Source organism: Solanum verrucosum, unplaced genomic scaffold, assembly GCF_900185275.1.
Source record: "Solanum verrucosum unplaced genomic scaffold, falcon-dt-bn FXZP01000297.1, whole genome shotgun sequence".
NCBI classification, from domain to species: Eukaryota; Viridiplantae; Streptophyta; class Magnoliopsida; order Solanales; family Solanaceae; genus Solanum; species Solanum verrucosum.
This window is the reverse complement of record NW_026020215.1, coordinates 979,391-999,513: the sequence shown is the minus strand read 5'-3', so window position 1 is coordinate 999,513 and position 20,123 is coordinate 979,391. Positions and strand designations below refer to the sequence as shown.

General features: G+C 30.1%; 1 protein-coding gene across 6 annotated transcripts in view; it reads right to left on the bottom strand.

Annotated features, from left to right (window-relative positions):
* Positions 1-20,123, bottom strand: part of LOC125830655 (peptidyl-prolyl cis-trans isomerase FKBP15-1-like) — a 1,183,135-nt gene that overhangs the window by 695,710 nt on the left and 467,302 nt on the right. The window lies entirely within an intron of this gene.

The following is a 20,123-nucleotide window of genomic DNA, read 5'->3' as shown; positions in this document are numbered from 1 at the left end:
CTTTCCAGATGATCTTCTCGGAGTCCCTCTTGAGAGAGAGATAGACTTCGGTATTGACCTTTCTCCAGATACTCGTCCTATATCTATTCCGCCATACAGAATGGCTCCAGCAAAGTTGAAAGAGCTTAAAGAGTAGTTGAAAGACCTCCTAGGTAAGGATTTTATTCGACTAAGTGTCTCACCTTGGGGCTCTCCGGTCTTATTTGTGAGAAAGAAGGATGGTTCCCTTAGGATGTGTATAGATTACCGTCAATTGAACAAGGTTACCATCAAGAATAAGTATGCTCTTCCGAGAATTGATGATCTCTTCGATCAACTTCATGGTGCCACCTGTTTCTTTAAGATAGACCTCAGATATGGCTACCATCAGTTAAGAGTAAGGGAATGTGATATTCCAAAGACAACATTCAGGACCCGTTATCGTCATTATGAGTTTTTAGTTATGTCCTTTGGTTTGACCAATGCGCTCGTAGTATTCATAGACCTTATGAATAGAGTATTCAAACCTTATTTAGATATGTTTGTTATCGTCTTCATTAATTCCATACTAATCTATTCAAGGAATGAAGAAGATCATGCTAGTTATCTCAGAATAGTTCTCCAAACTCTAAAAGATAGAGAGTTGTATGCTAAGTTCTCAAAATGTTAGTTTTGGCTTGAGTCTGTGGCATTCTTACACCACATTGTGTTTGGAGAGGGAATTAAAGTTGATACTCAGAAAATTGAGGCAGTGCAGAATTGGCCTAGACCCATATCCCCAACTGATATTAGGAGTTTCTTGGGTTTGGCTGGCTATTATAGAAGGTTCGTAGAAGGGTTCTCATCTATTTCATCCCCTTTGACCAAGTTGACTCAGAAGACAGTTAAATTTCAATGGTTTAAAGCTTGTGAGAAAAGCTTTCAGGAATTGAAAAAGAGGTTGACTACTGCCCCAGTTTTGACCTTACCAAAAGGTACGCAAGGCTTTGTTGTCTATTGTGATGCGTCTAGAGTTGGTTTGGGTTGTGTATTAATGCAGAGTGGCAAAGTTATAGCTTATGCCTCCAGACAGTTGAAAGTTCATGAGAAGAATTACCCAACCCATGATCTAGAGTTGGCTGCCGTAGTTTTTGCTTTGAAAATATGGCACCATTATCTTTATGGTGTTCATGGGGATATGTTCACCGATCACAAGAGCCTTCAGTCTGTGTTTACTCAGAAAGAACTTAATTTCATACAAAGGAGGTGGTTAGAATTACTCAAGAATTATGACATGAATATTCTTTACCACCCATGCAAGGCTAATGTTATTGTTGATGCCTTGAGCAGGTTATCTATGGATAGTACCACCCATGTTGAGAAAGAAAAGAGAGAGTTAGTGAAAGATGTGCATAGACTTGCACGCTTAGGAGTCTGACTAATGGATTCCACAGAAGGAGGAGTAATGGTGATGAATGGGGCTAAATCATCATTAGTGTCAAAAGTAAAAGAGAAACAAGACCAAGACCTTATTTTACTTGAATTGAATGCAAATGTTCATAAGCAAAACGTAATGACTTGTGAACAAGGGGGAGATGTTGTATTGAGGTATCAAGGTAGGTTGTGTATACCAAGGGTGGATGAACTCCAAGAGAGGATCATGGAGGAAGCTCATAGCTCTAGCTATTCCATTCATCCGGGTTCCATAAAGATGTATCGCGACTTGAGAGAAGTTTATTGGTGGAGTAGTATGAAGAAGGGCATTGCAAAGTTCGTTGCTAAGTGTCCGAATTGCCAATAAGTTAAAGTAGAGCACCAAAGGCCCGGTAGTATAGCTTAGAATATAGAACTTCCGAAATGGAAGTACGAGATGATCAATATGGATTTCATCACAGGCTTAACAAGGTCTCGCAGGCAACATGATTCTATTTGGATGATTATCGATAGAATGACAAAATCAGCCCACTTTTTGCCAGTAAAGACTATCCATTCAGCAGAGGACTATGCCAAGTTGTATCTTCAAGAAGTGGTTAGACTTCATGGAGTTTCGGTCTCTATTATTTCAGACAGGGGTGTGCAATTTACTGCACAGTTTTGGAAGTCATTCCAAAAAGGCTTGGGTTCAAATGTGAACTTAAGTACTGTCTTTCATCCTCAGACAGATGGGAAAGAAGAGCGTACTATTTAGACCTTAGAGGATATGTTGAGGGCTTGTGTGATTGATTTCAAAGGAAATTGGGATAATCACCTACCTCTTATTGAGTTTGCTTACAACAATAGTTACCACTCTAGCATCCAAATGGCTCCGTATGAAGCTCTTTATGGGAAAATATGCAGATCTCATATTGGATGGTTTGAAGTTAGTGAAGCTGGGTTGATAGGACCAGATTTAGTTCATCAAGCTATGGAGAAGGTGAAAGTGATTCAAGAGAGGTTGAAAATGGCGCAGAGTCGTCATAAATCCTACACTGATGTTAGGAGAAGGGAGTTAGAGTTTGAAGTAGATGATTGGGTGTACTTAAAAGTTTCACCCATGAAAGGTGTTATGTGATTTGGTAAGAAAGGGAAGCTTAGTCATCGGTATTTTGGCTCTTACATGATATTGGAAAGGGTAGGTAATGTAGCTTATGGGTTGGAGCTACCACAAGAGTTACCCGCGGTTCATCCGGTATTTCACATCTCCATGTTGAAGAAGTGCATAGCAGATCCTTCATTAATCATACCAACTAAAGATATTGGGATCAAGTATAACTTGTCTTATGAGGAGATTCCTGTTCAGATTATAGATCGCCAAGTTCGCAAGTTGGGAACAAAAGAGGTAGCATCAGTCAAAGTTCTTTGGAGGAACCAATTTGTTGAGGAAGCTACTTGGGAAGCTGAGGAAGATATGAAGAAGAGATATCCACATCTCTTCGAATCCGGAGAAATTCCAGATCAAGGTACTAATTCTCTTCATAGTACTCTTTAATTTATGAGTTGGCATGTTGTAATTGCATTGCTTGTTGGGTGTTTGAGCTGAATTTTAAATGTTACACCCTTAGCCTACTAAGAGTACTCTCATTCGAGGATGAATGTTCCCAAGGGGAGATATTGTAACATCTCGCAAATTGAAATAACTAGGAAGAAGTTAAGAATTTGGAAATAATCATTTTTGGAAAGAATTGAAATCTGGAAAATTTGTTAAGTATGTTAAGTTGAGTTTTTGGTCAACTTTGAACGACCATAACTCCTAGCTCAGGATGAGTTAGGTGTTGTTCTAGATATCGTAGGAATTATCTTGGAATAATCTTTTCAACGCCGCCAAGTTTGCGTGATTCTGAGTTCATATGAGTGAATTATGCCCATTGGAAGTTGGGTTGTTCGAATAAGGAAAGTCCAATCCGAATTTTAGAAGGGTAGTTTGGTCTTTTCCATACACAAATTAATTAATTCATTTTTCGTAATTATTTCAAGGTCTAAACTGATAGGATTTAGTTTACGCTTTTGAAAAATAGATTTGGGGTTTTTGGAGAAAGAACGCAAGAGGAGAAGAGAGGAGAAAAGAGCCAAGATCGTCGTTCGTCAGGATTTCGCTTGTGGATTTCGTCAAGGGGTGATCCCTATGAGGTATGTGAGATAACATACCATTGGTTTAGTTCACCCATGTGCCAATCATGATTTATTTCAGCGAATTTAAGTTCTTGAAAGCTTAGAAATTGAGTTCTTGATGAGTTTGTTGAAGTTCTATTGAATTCTTAATTCATTGCAATTGTTGAGGAGTTGTTTGATCCGGATTCATGAAATTAGGTGTTGTTTCAAATAGATTATTGCATATTTTGGTTATGTAGTCGAATCTAAGTAATTGGGGAAAGAACCAATTGAGTTTAGAGGGTTTAGAGTTGAAAAACGACCAAGGAAATTCGTCAAAAACTATGGAATGGGGGAGTCGCGCCAGCCAGTGCACTCCAAAGAAGAGTCTGAAGTTTGACCCTTGGGGAGCCGCGCCAGCCAGAGTACCCCAGGTCTGGCTCTGAAGTTTGCCCTGCGCCTCTCAGAGCGCCAGGGATGCCAGTTCTCCCCATTCCTTCCCAATCTTTATGTACTAGTTCCTTAGCAACGTACCTTTGTTTTCTAGTTGATTCCAACACTCTAAGGTACGTCTACACATCATGAAATGATCCATAAACATGAGATCATGAACCTTGAATCCATAATCCAATTCAAGGAAAGTTAAGATCAAAGTCAAGAGAAGTAAGAGTCAAGTCAAGAAGAGTTCTTAGAGTTTTCCAAAAGTCTTTTCCAAATATTTTAACTTTGTTTTAACACTTAAAGTTCAAGTTAAGTAAAGAGTAAAGAGTAAGGGTTGAAGTTCATTTCTTCAAAAGTATATGGGGACTATGTATTCCCAAAGAGTTTAAAATGTTTCACATTTAAACAAGAAAGGAAACCTCGATTTCCAAAGAGCCTTCGAGCTAGTTTTCAATAAAGAGTAAACGCTTTCATAATTAAGCAAGATGGGAAACTTTGATTTCCAAGGTAGCCTTTGAGCTATGTTTTTGAGCAATTATCTCAAATCACAGAAAGAAGTATGTTTTTAAACATAAGAGCTAATATCATATTTTGGGAGTAGAATTGAGCACCGATATAGGAGAGAGTTCAGACAACTCACAACCCCCATAAACCATGTAGCCATCATGGGTAGAAAAGGTCATACTTTTTAGATGATTCCTTTAGTGCTTTTTAGCATAGATTAGTGGATCCACTTAGTAGTTCAGGTTTTATACCCTCAACAAGGTATAGGACGGCCCTGGCAGCATGAGGCAAAACATTGTATCATCACAATAACTCTTACGTGATGGTTGTCGGTTAGAGAAACTCCCACAGAAGTAATTGTATTCTTATATACACAGTTTATTTGTATTTTTACGTACATTTCAGAGTTATATTGTATCTTTGCATACATACAGAGTTAACATCCATGTTTTAAATAACTTTTCTTTATATTGCACTTGTTTTAAACTTTTTTATAATGAAATGAGTTCAGTTATGTTTAGTTGAGTTGAGCCAGGTAAGTTTCTTCAGTTCCTTTCAAGCTTATGTCTTGTTTTAGAATTCTCCTCGCATACCCGTACATTCAATGTACTGATGTCATTTGGCCTGCATCTTGTTATGATGCAAACACAGGTAACCAGGATCAACATCCAGCTCATCGTTGATCCAGTTGAACACTCAGAGTCTGGTGGTGAGCCTTCTTGCTTTCTGGAGGATCCCTTTTATTGCTTTTAGTAGCTTTAGTTCATTAGGATGTCGTGGGTCTTGTCCCGACATCCATCTCAGTTGTTTTAGAGGCTTCATAGATAGTCAAATGTTAGTTCTTTAGTCTTTTCATTGTCATTATCTTATGTTGAGACTTGAGTTTTCCTTAATGGCCAGTTGAATGTTCCTTTATAACATTTCAGTTTATTACATCGATTTATCTCTGTTGAGTTATGTTTTTTGCTGAGTAAGTAAGTCAGGCCTAGGGTTCGCTTGGGGCTAGCAATGGTTCTCGAGTGCTAGTCCCGCCCAGGGTGTAGGCTCGGGGCGTGACAAAAACCTCCTTATTTATAGCAAAACAAGTGTAGATAATAATAATAATAATAATAATAATAATTATTATTATTATTATTATTATTATTATTATTATTATTATTATTATTACAATCTATCTATCTATTAGGAAAAGTAAAACTAACACATGTCAGAACCACAAAAAATCAAAATTTCTAAATAATTAACTTAATTACATACAATAGAATTAAATAACAAATAACTATTTTATTTCAAAAAAATTAATAATTGCACGTAATAAGATTAAATTATTTTATTTTTTTAAAACAATTTAAAAAATAACAGTTTAAAACTTACTGAAATTAACTTTTATTAAAAGATTCTATATTCCATTACTTTATTACTTTAAAAAGTAGAAAAGAAAAAATAAAATAAAAAACGTTGTGCATCTAGCAAAACTGCTCAGTTTAAAGGAAGATATACTTTATTTTTTTTAAAATAAAACTGATTTTAAATGTGATTTTTCAAATTAAGTAATCAACTCACGTAATTTATTCTAATAAAAATTAATTACAGAATTTAAAGTTGTTACCTAAAATTGTTCTACTTATTATCTCTATTTCCTCTCTATATATAGAGAGAGAGAGAAGTAAAAGTGACAATATAGCACCACAAAAAATCAAAATTTTAAATAATTAAAACTAATTACATATAAAAGGATTAACTAATAAATAACTATTTTTATTTTTAAAAGATAAATTAATAATTACATATAATAGATTCAAATCATGAATATGTCATTTCCATATTAACAAATAGATTCAAATCATGAACTGGTCTATTAAACAGAGAACATCTACTTAACACTCACTTTGTAGCAGTTCATAAAAATGATATATACTAGATTTTTTATTCTATTTAAATTTATTTATTTAAAGTACTTTTAAATCAAAATTGTTTCTATGTTCTTTATAATGGTTGGATAAACTAAAGAATTCCTTTATAATGATTGTGATTATAGTAAGATAAAAATTTAGACATTTTCTACTTAAATTTTTTTATATTAGATGAGTTCCTATGTTTCTTTGGATTACGTTTGTAACATTTGATGACTTTTATTGTAATTAATGTTTTTTATTCCAATTGTATGTTATTTTTATTTAACTTTAGTGAATGTTAATATAATACTTTCTTAATATATTATTTTTTTAATACAAATCATAGATACTGACACTCTTTTTATTATTGAATTATTATAGGTCATATCTTCACATTTATTAAAATGCTTTTATATGTGCAATTAGAAAATTAAAACATGATGGAATCATTAGTATAATAGTATCGATAAATATGTTATATAATTTATTATCTGATTTATACATATTACCCACTTTCTTAAAACCTTTTAGTAATATACTTGCGTGTGAGAAATATTAGAGTTTGAACATAAACTCAAATTAAAATGTAAAAAGGAGAAATTTAGAAATAGCTAATCAATTAGAGACTAAAATTAATTTTTTTAAACAACTGAGATTACAGATAAAAATATATGATAAACTTTACCGTCTTGAATAATGTGGGTGCAAGTTTGAAAGAGGGAGAAAACCATAACATAATCAAAGAATTTTATTTACCCAGATTTGATATTTATACAAACTTTTTATTTATATATATGTACGTATACAATGTGTGTCAGTAGTGGGTGAATACATCATATTATTAAGCGAAATATTAATTTAATAATGATAATGATGCTTAACATGTTTTGGATGATATAAATGGTTAATATAATAATGAAATGACAATTGATATTTTATTAAATCTCTATGATCTTATATGTTTAAATAAGTCAAATTATATGATTAATAATAAATAATATTATCCGTGAATTGCACGGGTACGAATATTTAGGGGTGTGCATCGGTCGGTTCGGTTCGATTTTATGTATTATCGGTTTGATTTATCAGTTTTTGGTTTTTAAATATGTTAAACCAAAAACCAAACCAATAAGAGATTTTTTTTATCGGTTTTCGGTTTATCGATTTTGGTTCTTAATGGTTCGATTTCGGTTTAACCAATAAGAAAATAATTATAAAATAAAAATATGACTTCTCTAGTAAATTTGATGTGACAACACATTAATGTAATGAAAAAACTATACAAGTGTAACAGTTAACACAAAGAGAAATTAAGAGGAATATGCTTCTTACTTTAAATTTTGACACTTTGTATAATGTGAATGTGAACTAAAAGCCCTGTGAATTGTGAATTGAAGGCTAAATGATAAAGACAGTATCTAGTAAGATATTGAGTTTAGTATATAATATTTATGTACAAGGAAATGTAGTAAATTATTAGTCTTAATGGCCAATATTAATAACCAATACCGAACCAATAACCCGATATTTTTTTTTTATAAAATCATTAAAAAAACCGTTAATCCAATAACCCAATAACAATAAACCAATAACATTTTTTCAGTTCGATTTATCGATCGATTCGGTTTTTGCACACCTCTACGAATACTAGTATATTTAATAACAATGTCAGCCAATTTACAATTGTAAGGTATATAGTATATATGCAGTAACACGAATTTAATTTTTATATCTTAGATTTGGTACTATCATTAATTCTAACTCGTATATGGGCAACTTCCAAAACAATTGTCGTTTTCCCAAACAATATTAAAAGCTTTCGGATAAACTATATAACCTTGCAAATAACGAAAAATAACAATATTAAATAAATAAATAAATGGATAAAAACACATACTAGATATAATGCAACTATGCAAGAAGGAAAGTAATACTGAGAGAAACAAGAATTGCAATATTGGAAGAAACTAATGCATGAAATTTCGTGCACCTTTTCTGTTTTACAAAATGTGTGATTGTCTTGATATAGTAAAGATATTTTGAAGCCATTTAATTTGCTATATGAGTGGAATTACTCACAAAGTTATAAAGAATAGTGTGTAGATTTGAGTGATGTCTAGATCGATGACCTAAGGCCATAACTAAGGGGTAATGCTAAATGGCTAGAAAATTTGGTCAGAATTTGGTTAGAAATTTAAAAAGTCTATCATATCCTTTTTATTTTAAATAAACTGATCTTTTTTCCACTTTTTAATTAAAATGGATTAAACTTAAAAGGGTAAAAATGTTCAAAAAGGTAAAAATAAAAAAAAAACATAGTGTGAAATATGTTATTTTACCATTTTGACCAAATTCTGGCCAAATTTTCTGACCAAAAGGATTTTCCCCATAGCTAAGGCCTAAGTTATGCTTGAACAAAAATACATGTCTAAAACTTCAATGATATTGCGTACATAGCATCGTCCAAATAAGATATTCCGTGATTTTTTATGATTTTTTAAGGAAAGGTTTTAATTATTCATTATGGGATTACTCCGTGCAAATATGAGTTAATCAGAGTCTACAGCCCAGCTAGTAGCCGATCGGATATGAATTTAGCCAAACTCAATAGCTTTTACTGAAATGGATTTGAATTTAAAAAAATTATTAAATATGTATGAATATTAAATTTAAAATTTGGATATTATACTTAAAATCGTCATTAATTCAAAAATTCATGAACCATTAAAGTTAATATGTGGCACCTTTTTAGACAAAAAAAAAGGGTAATTAACAAGATGAAAATCGGGTGGAGTCCATTACGAAGGGGAACCGGGAGGGGTAACGGGATGGAAACCAGGTGTTATTGGTTAGTCCTGGTACGAAAAGTGCCGGTTCCGATTTCCGGTCTGGTCCGGTTCGAGTCAAGGATCTTTTTTTTAATTAATGTAATATAGCCATTGGGTAACATGTATTGGGCCCCACGCAACGGCTATTTCAGCCACTAACCCCCCAAAACAATCCCCTACCCCCCCCCCCCCCCAAACTTTCTTTAATACCCCAAGCTTTTAAACATTTTTATCCTGTTTTTTAACTATAAATACCCCTAATATTTCATTATTTTTAGGGATAAGGGTCTAAAAAATACCTCAACTTTGGTCGAATTTGTTGTTGCGATCCTAAACTTTCATAAGGACCTATTACCTCCCTATACTATTTAATACCGGATTTTAAACATATATATTTGCCCACGTGGACATAAAAAATAATGCAAAACTATAAATAGTAATGTGTTCACGTGGGCACATATATACCTTTAAAATACACTATTAAATAGTTCAGGGGGTAAAAAATACGGTATTAAATAGTCTAGGGAGGTAATAGGTCCTCATGAAAGTTTAGTATCGCAACAGCAAATTCGACCAAAGTTGGAGTATTTTTCAGACCCTTATCCCTTATTTTTACTCACAAATATTTTTCATCTTCTCAGCTCTTAAGTCTCTAATCTCTTATTCTCTTTTAAATTACAAATTATATTACTTTGAAAGATTTGGTGGATTACTAGTTTGGTCTTTGGAGCTTCAAAATTCAACTTTCATCTATCAATTTTCGACTTTCGGTCATACACGTCTACTTTTTTAAGTAGACGTTTGGTACATTCGTTTCAACTCACATCTTTTTGCATTTTATTTCCGTATTATATATAATTTACTTATTTAGTTATTTATTTGTTTGCATTTAATTATTTATTTATTTAGTGAGTAATTAGTCTCTAGTCTCTACTTATTTAGTTCTTTTTTTGTTTGCATTTAATTTTCAGATTATATATAATTTACTCACTTTTCATATTTTAATATGGATTTCGGTTTAAAAAATGTTGGCAAAGGTAAAACAATTGTATATGATGCGGTCACTAATTTATTTACCTCAAATTCCGAGAAAAATAAAAAAATCGATAGTTCTTCTAAATCTAAAACTAGACAAGTAGCACAAGTAAGAATAAATATGGTAGATTTTATGCATGTTGATGAAACTGATTTTAATATTGATAGTATATTGGAATAGATCCTTATCATGAAGCTTTACAAAGAAGGTTTGGTAATTTTGATGAAGAATTAGATGAAGAAGTAGAACATGATAATATTAATGATGATATTAATATTTTTGTTGAAGATGATGGTGATGATGATGAAACAGAGCCAATTATGGCTACTAGTCCCACTCCCACTCCCACTCCTGCTCTCAGTCCCGCTCCCTTTTGTTGTCTGCTCCCATTCCCCCCGTACATCCTAGGCTTAAGTTAGAACGTGCTAAGAAATCAGTTGTGTGGCAATTTATGACTCAGAGTGAAGATAAAATACAAGCTATTTTTAATAAATGTAAACAAAGAATGAATCATATATAAAACTGTGGGAAAACAAGGTGGGACAGGACATTTGAGTAATCATTTAATGAGATGTTGTAAAAATGAATTGTTGCATGTTAAAGTTGTAGCCAAAGCTAAAAGAATGGTACCACCCTTCCTAGTGCAACTCTAGGAGTAGAGGGCTCTAATATGGTCCAAACGCAATTAAATCCTTCTAATGTTTCTGGCCCTAGTACACAACGCTCATATAGTAGAGAAAAAGATCTTGAAGAATTAACTAAAATGATAGTTGTTATTGGTTTGCTTTTTGTTTTGCTGAAAATTCCGATTTTATTCATTATATTCAAATTGTGTGTAATCCATATTTTAAAGGTTTTTCAAGAAACACAATTACAAAGGCTATCTTTGATTATCAAGCTCAACATTTAATAGCTTCGTTGTTTATTTTATTATAATACTTTAAAAATAGCTATTACTTCTGATATGGGTCGTAGTGTAAATGGTAATGATTATTTCACTATTACTGCCAATTGGATCGATGAAAATTGGATTGTGCAAAAAAGAATTTTAGGTTATAAATGTTGTGAAATGCATAAAACTGATAGTTACATAGCTCAAACTATGTAGATGTTTTACAAAATTATGGAATTTGTGATAAAATAATTAGTGTCACCTTAGATAATGCTTCTAATAATACATATGTTGTTGAAATACTAAAATCGACTCTTTGCCCTGTTTATATTGATGGTTTTCATATTAGGTGTGCTGCACACATATATAGTTTGATTGTTAGAGATGGTATAACAATGTATAATGATGGTTGCATAAAATGTGAAACTGCATGTCATTTTATTTTTAAATGTCAAATTAAATCTACACGTAGAGAATTTGAAAATCGTTGTCGTGAATTTAATCTTTCACCTAAAAAAATTCCAAAATCAGTGTGTACTAGATGAAATTCTTTATTTTAAATGCTTCAAGTCGCTTATGAATATAGGAAACCTTTACAAATGGTTTGGAATGCTCATAATTGAAATGTGAACTATATATAGACTTGATGAAAATGATTGGAATGACGTAAACGAACTTAGAATTCTTAAAAGTTTTTTATTTAGCTACAAAACAAATTTCAGGACTTTATTATCCAACTATTGCTCTGTTTTATCAAATATTTGTGCTATTTCTAGTAAATTTTATAAATTCAAATATAAACCAAGATTTGAAGATTCTGTTAAGAAGATGATTGAAAAAATAAAAAAAATAAAAATTTCCTATTCCTCAAATTTATTTAACCGCTTGTTTGTTAAACCCACATTACAAAGATGTAGGTGCAACACGAATGGTTGATAAAATATATTTCAATTTAGATATTCAAGATTTTAAAACAACTAGCTGTCAAGCAGTTAAAGATAGTATAAAAATTGAAGTTAGAAAATTGTATGACTTGTATAATTCTAATAGAAGAAATGTAGTACGTAATGAAGAATCGGAAAGTTCTAGGTGTAGATATGATGAAGATGATCTTGATGATATGCTAGATAGTTATCTTGAACTTTCTCATAATGATAAAAATAATTTTGATGCATATATTAATCAAAATACGAAAACTATTAAGGATTCACAAGGTTTACTTGATCTTCTAGATTGATGGAGCAATCGCGGCAAGAGATTTCCAAAACTTCAACCGGTGGCTCGAGATGTGTTAGTTATTCAAGCATCTTTAGTAGAATCGGAAGACGCTTTTAGTGCAACAAGATTTCAAATTGGAGAGGATAGATATTCATTAGCAGCCGATAGCTTGGAGATATCGGTACTATTTAGAGATTGGATTAATGGCGAGAGAATGAGTTATGGGCGTCCGGCTTTACCTACCAAATTTGAAAATGATATTGATGAAATTTTCCAAGATTTTAGTGACGATGACATTGATGCATTGGAGGAACTAGCCGATCAACCAATTCCAGATCATGTTACTAGAGAAATGTTAAATGATTTAAGAAAAAATTGGTTTGGTAGCATGAACTATTAGTATGAGTATGATAATTCGAGGTCTAATTCAAACAGAACCCTTCCTAGAAGGTGGATATGTAGATTAGGTCATCTAATCCTCTACTAATATTTTGTAACTCAAATTGTACTATTTAATTAATATTAATAAAACTATAGGCTATTCGCCTTAATTTTTTTTTTTATTATCTTCAATTTTAATACAAAGTCTTTTTTAATTATATTTTCAATTTTCAAATGACAAAGTTATAAAATAGAAACTTTTAAACTTCTAAAGTTTTGAAATTTAAACTTTTAAGTTTGAAATTTAAACTTTTAAACTTTTAAAGTTTGAAATTTAAGTTTTAAACTTTTAAAGTTTGAAATTTAAACTTTTATACTTTTAAAGTTTGAAATTTAAACTTTTATACTTTTAAAGTTTAAATTTCAAACTTTAAAAGTATAAAAGTTTTAATAATTGATTAATTTCCCTAATTTTTAAATTTTAATAATTAATTATTTTTTTTAAAAAAAAATAGTCGTTATCTCGGTTACCGGTCCGGGACGAAATACAACTTCGGTCTGATTCCGGTCCCTTTCTGCCCATCGGACCCCGGTTCCGATCGATGCCGGTCCGGTAGGTCCGTTACCAATACTGCTACCAGACTTAATGGGATTACTCCGTGCAAATATGAGCTAATCAGAGTCTACGGCCCAGCTAGTAGCCGATCGGATATGGATTAATTTAGCCAAACCCAATAGCTTTTAATGAAATGGATTTGAATTTTAAAAAAATCATTAAATATGTATGAAGATTAAATTTTAAAATTTGGGTATTATACTTAAAATCGTCATTAATTCAAAAATTCATGAAACCATTAAAGTTAATATGTGGCACCTTTTTAGACAAAAATATTTTTTGCAAGTTGTAGTTTAATTTGACTTTTCTACTTAATCTTAAACTTAAGGGAAAATTATTTGGATGATTATCTTTTAATAAATAATGACTGATTTTAGTGAGACTTTTTATTTATTATCATTTATAGCAATACATAACAATATTATGTTAAATCTGCAATATGTATTAAAAGTGAATTATGTATGCAATATATATATATATATTATAACTGTTTTTTTAAAATATATTATGCTTGTTTGGTAAGAAATTGACACATTGTATTATAAGTGTATTAAAATGTGTGATAAATGTATTATCTTGTATTATATGTGAATAATTAATTGTTCTTTGTAAAAGAAAATGTTATTGCTATCAATGGTAAATATTTTTTTAATATAGTATATTTACGTAAGTTTCCAAAACGTAAACTAGTAGTTTTTAAAATTCAATTTTTAGCTCTAATTAAGTTTACTTATATGCATGGAATCCGATTTGGTCAATTTTATGACTAACCCGACAGAGAGAATAATAGGAGAAGGGCTAAGTTTAATTTGACCAAATTAAAGGGCCAAAATTCCTCTTATTAAATGTTGCATTACAGGTAATGCTTTTTAATAACGAAACAAAATTATATGGAGTTGCTTTACAATATTATATATTGTTCAATGAACACAAGAACAATATTAGAGTGGTGGTTTAAAGATGATAATTCTATAGAACACACTGATAATTAATAAAAACGTGTTCATGAAAGCAAAAGTTGACGCACTTTGTTATTTGAGATAAAACATCGAATACTTATAATATTCTTGATTACTTGATATCATTGCTACTTCAATTCATTTCATGGATAAGTATATTTCAATTTTGATGGCCATTATTATTTGTGTTTCCCGTGATTTGGTTATATACTCCATCCATCCAACAATAGTTGTCTACTATACTAAAAATAGCTGTCTAATAATATTTGTCAAATTTAGAAAATCAAAAGATAATTTACCTTTTGTGTCTATTTTACCCTTGCTATTAAATACTATTTATTATCTAACACATTTCTCAAAGCATTAAATTTAATAAATTAAAGTCAAAGAATAATATAATAATATTACCCCTATTATTTATTATTTCTTAAGGAATATGCCAAGTTCATAATGGACAATTTTTGTTGGACGGGAAAAGTATTTATTGTTCTCATTTCTGAATATTGTATTTGAGTCAAGAGTTTATCAAACACTATCTATTTGAATGTATTGGCGTGGAGTGGGGAAGAAATAAAAAATAAAGATTTAAATTAAAATAAATTATGTAAAGAACTAAAAAAAAATACAGGATAGATTTACCACCAAAGGATATATGTGGTGTATTGAATGGGCCTACTTTCACTACATCAAAAATGATTTTTAGCGGTAATTAATTAGCAATTGTCGCTAAATATGTATTTTTTGCGACAATTAGCATTTTTGTATATGTCTCTAAAGGCTTTAGCGACATTGGATCTAATGACACTCAACTAATGCCGGTAAAGACTTTAACACTTTTTATTAATGTGTTTATTTATTGCTGCTAAAAGTTGTTTTTGTTGTAGTGTTCTCCCCAAACCAGAGGTTTTAGATTTGAGCCATAGGTATAGAAATATCCCTGTAGGAAGTGCTCCCCCCACCCCACAACTCGAATGTAGCAATAATCGAACTCTAATGCAGAGATATCAAACATCGAGTGAAAAAAAAAGATAGATTTGGACACTAGAAGGAGGTCTTGAACCTCCGAGTATGTTGGGCTGGAAAATCTAATAAATCCATGTTTGTTGGGCTGAAAACCCCATCTTTAGGACATGTGGAGAGGGGAGAGGCAATTAGTCGTGATTTGGACATCCCATAAAAAAGGAAAATTTTCATAAATAACTTAGAGTTAAAACATAATTAGCCTCATTAGCTACAATTTGTGTAATTATGTAGAGTAGCTATTGCATATTTTTCTTGGAACTTTAACTTAATTTATGAGGCAAAAATTTAGTTTATTAAAAAGGAAAATAATCCCACAAATCATGGTTATTGTATCTAATTAGAGTTTCTTACTAAATATGACTTCTATCAAACAAAGAAAGATAAATTTAACTTCCTAATTAACATGCCAAAAAATGACTCTTTCTTTATATATATATATATATATATATATATATATATATATATATATATATATATATATATATATACAAATGCTGAAATTATATAAATAAATAGTTGGAACGTATAATTGTTGATAATATACAAATACAAAAGAGTAATTGTACATAATTGATGAAAAATATACAAATAAGGTTTAAAAAGGTCAGAAAGCTGCAAAAAATATTGTTACGCTAAATCCATAAAATCATATACAATAGAATGTGAAATGTATTGATAGAAATACAAATAAAAAAATATACAAAATAAATTATACAAATACCTCAATAATGCTGAAATTATACAAATAATAGTTGAAATGTATACTTATTAATAATATACAAATACAAAAAAATTTGTATATAATTGTTGAAAATATACAATTAAGGTCTAAAAAAATATAAAGCAATAAACATTGATATACTGATAGAAATATAAATCATAAAAAATATACAAAATAAATTATACATAATTATTCAATTTCTTCACCGTAATTTTGGTTCATTGACTCAGATTCATCATCTTCCGCCAATAGTACCGATGTCCAGCAACTCCATAACCAACTCCACTGAACTATAGCAAACAACTACTTTGATTTGAAAGATTACATGGAATGGATCAATGATATGATTGGGTCCGGATTCGACGATGTGCCACCACACTCCTTTGATTTGAACATTGATTCGATTGAGTAATTTATGGGGGATTGAGAGATTTAAGGAGGAAATTAAATGGTGTGGAAGAAAGAGATAGTATGTAGATTTGTATAAAAGAGGAACAATGATTCTACATGTTCTGAACAAAAAAAGTGGGGCCTATCTTAGCCATTTTCATAAACAATAAATGTTCTCCATAGTTAAGTCAAACTGTAGTCATGTATCATAATTAACTATTCAATGTTAGCTTAATTATGTAATTTACCCTAAAAAATGCACAAAAAATAAAAGAAAGGAATTAATAATGAAATTTTACACAAATCATCAGTGTTAACTGTTAAGAGCTAATTAAATTTTATCCAGGGGCGGCTGGTAATACTTAAAACAAAGTCTTTTGCCTTAGGCCCCCAATTTTAGGGGACCCCATTTTTTAGTTAATTAGGTAGGATTAAATTAAAAATAATAATATTAGAACTAAGATAATAAATGCAAAGGCCCCATTTTTTAGTTAATTAGGAAGGATTAAATTAAAAAAAAAATTGTTAGAACCAAGACAATAAATGCAAAACGGCTCAATGAAGAGATAGTATGATAGATATGACTATGATTTTTTGACTTTTCAATAAAAAGTTGTGTATTTTTTTTTTTAATGTACAAGCTATCTTCTTTTTTTTAACCTTATTTTTTTTCTAATTTTATTTTTATATATTCTATCCTCCTCCCTTCTATTTCTTCTCACTTTCTTTTTTCTATTCTTACATCTCTCTCTTATTCAAAGCTTAAAAATTTACTCGTTCTACTATTTCTTCTCACTTTCTTTTTTCTAATCTTACATCTCTCTCTTATTCAAAGCTTAAAAATTTACTCGTTCTATTGATAGTTTATATTTTAAATTTGGAGAAAACTATATTGCAGCAGCCCGATTCATTTTTGGAAATCAAGTCTTCATAACTTTTGAATTCGGTAATATCATTCTAATTTCTAATATTATTTTTGTTTTGTGTCTTATGTTTATTATATTTTTTATTTGATATTGTAAATAGTGTTTTAAAATATTTGTTAGATTTTGATGTCGCTATAGATCAATTAAGAGGTTTAGTTTCTTTTTTTAAAACATATAGAGAAGAAGGATTTACAAGTACTATGATTTCGGCTAAGGAAATTGCATTAGAGATGAATATAGAACCTGTATTTCGTAAGAAACGTGTAATTTATAGAAAAAACCAATTTGATGAGAATGTTGATAATGAAATCACAAGATCTCTTGAAGAATCATTTAGAGTTGATTACTTCTTATACATAGTAGACAAAGCCATCTTTTCAATTCAAAATAGATTTGAACAATTTGAAGTATATGAAAATATTTTTGGTTTTCTATTTAGTGGGAAAAAATGAGATCATTAGATGATGAGAATTTGAAAAAATATTGTCTTAAACTTGAATGTTCCTTAAAACATAATACTCACTCCGATATTGACGGTTTAGACTTATTTTCTGAATTAAAAGTGTTAAGGGAAATCATAAAAGTAGAAGACAATACTCTAATTGAGATACTCAATCAAATAAAAAGACTTGATTCTTTTCCAAATGCTTACATTGCTTATAGAATAATGTTAACAATTCCCGTAACAGTTGCCTCAGTCAAAAGAAGTTTTTCAAAATTAAAAATAATAAAATATTATTTAAGATCGATAATGTCTCAAGAAAGATTAAGTGGTTTGGCTATATTATCGATTGAAATTGACTACACAAAAATTATTAACAACTTTGCATCTCAAAAAGCTAGAAAAATAGATTTAAAATAAAAACATTTATAATTTTTTTTTAAGGCCTCTAGTTTGATTTGGCCTTAGGCCACCAACGGGTTTGAGCCGCCCCTGATTTTATCCCTACTCATTTCAAATTATAAAAATTCCTTAAAATTTGGTAGAATCTGAATACATCCCAAAACGTCCTGATACATCACGTCTTGATTTCGAATGCATCATTCAATTTTCCGATATATCGTGTAAAGTGATGTATCAGAGAATAAGAGAGAGTAGAGATTTTTATAATTTTTCCAAATGATAGAGAATTTTTAAAATATAATAAAATAAGTCATGTATATAGGTGAAATAAAGTGAGTTGGTATAATTGCTATATTAAAATGAACTCCAAACAACACATACTTTAAAGCAGTATATCCAAACATTAAGTTATAACTTTTTAGGAAAACAAATGTAGCCTCTAACTGACCAAATTACAACGTCACAAAGCTATATATTGAGCTATTTCCCCCTGCCCCCGCACGTCAAGTAAAACATACAAGAAGGATTTAAAATAGATTTGGAAACATTATGTCAAATAGGATACCCTTAGCCAAAACAAGAAATGATGTATTTTGAAAGGGGTTGGATTTTTCGTACTAGAGCTATTGTTTTAGCATGATAAGCTTTTAATTAAGAAAAAGAATACATAGAAAAAAAAAAATAATAATAATAATAATAATATATATATATATATATATATATTTGAGGGAAAATTAAAGTAATATGTCAAAAATTTTTAATGAATTCAAAGAAATTGAAGATAGTGAAATTTAAAAAAAAAAATTGAACCATCACGACAAAGTAAAAATTCATGTAATTAATCAATTGAGCTACTAAAATTCAATCGACATTATTTATTACATTTGAATACACAATTTAATTTTAATTATTTAAATTTTAGTAAAAGAATTATTTTTTGAGATTTCAATTTTAATCACTCAATTCTTTATTGTCAAATATATTTTTATTTTTATTTATTCTATAACCACTTAATGTTTTTAATGTTTAATATTAATAATAATGTATTAATGATATCAAGCACTCAATTATCTTTTCTTTTCCATATTGTTAAATTCTTTACTTCTATAGCATGTATCGAATAATTATTACCAATATTAATTTTGTGTTTATCGTTCAAGATTTTTTATTTATTTATTTTTCTTTATGTATAGTGTCTTAAAATGTGAAACAACGTTTTTATAGATTCACTTTTTATTATGGGTTATAAGAATTAATAGAAAAAAAGAGTTAACCAAATAAATTTGTGAAAGCACAAGATAACAGTTGTATGAATATATATTTTTTTACAAAGAAGAAAAGCTTTAGAAACATTGGTAAAAAGGGTGCAAAGATAAAATAAAAATGGGTTTAGGCAAAGAAAAGAATGCATATGAAGAAAGGACTAAAATTTGAGAAAATGGAAGTACGAGAGAGCAAGTGTGACAACAAGAAATGGGACCCACAAAAAAATGCATATGAAGAAAGGACTAAAATTTAAGAAAATGGAAGTATGAGAGAGCAAGTGTGACAACAAGAAATGAGACCCACAAAAACACTTGTCAAAGAGAAATGGTGCCTTCATACAACTATTGTTGGTTGTGCCTCAACCACCATAAAAATTTTCGTTGTTGTCTATCCCTTAGACTCAAAAAAGTCTTAACAACTAAATCTGACAATTACTAATATTATCATAGTTAAATGACAGTTGAACTGATTCTATTAACAATTCATAAATATAAAAGAGAATGAAACTAATTTTATAGACTAAACACATGGGAGATTAATTGTAGACAGTAAAATTCGTGCCGGGAAAATTATAATTAAGAAGGGAAAAGTATCGCAACAATCGTATTTATTGATTTCAAAGTTTGAGTGTTACAATCTCTATGATTCCTCTGAATTC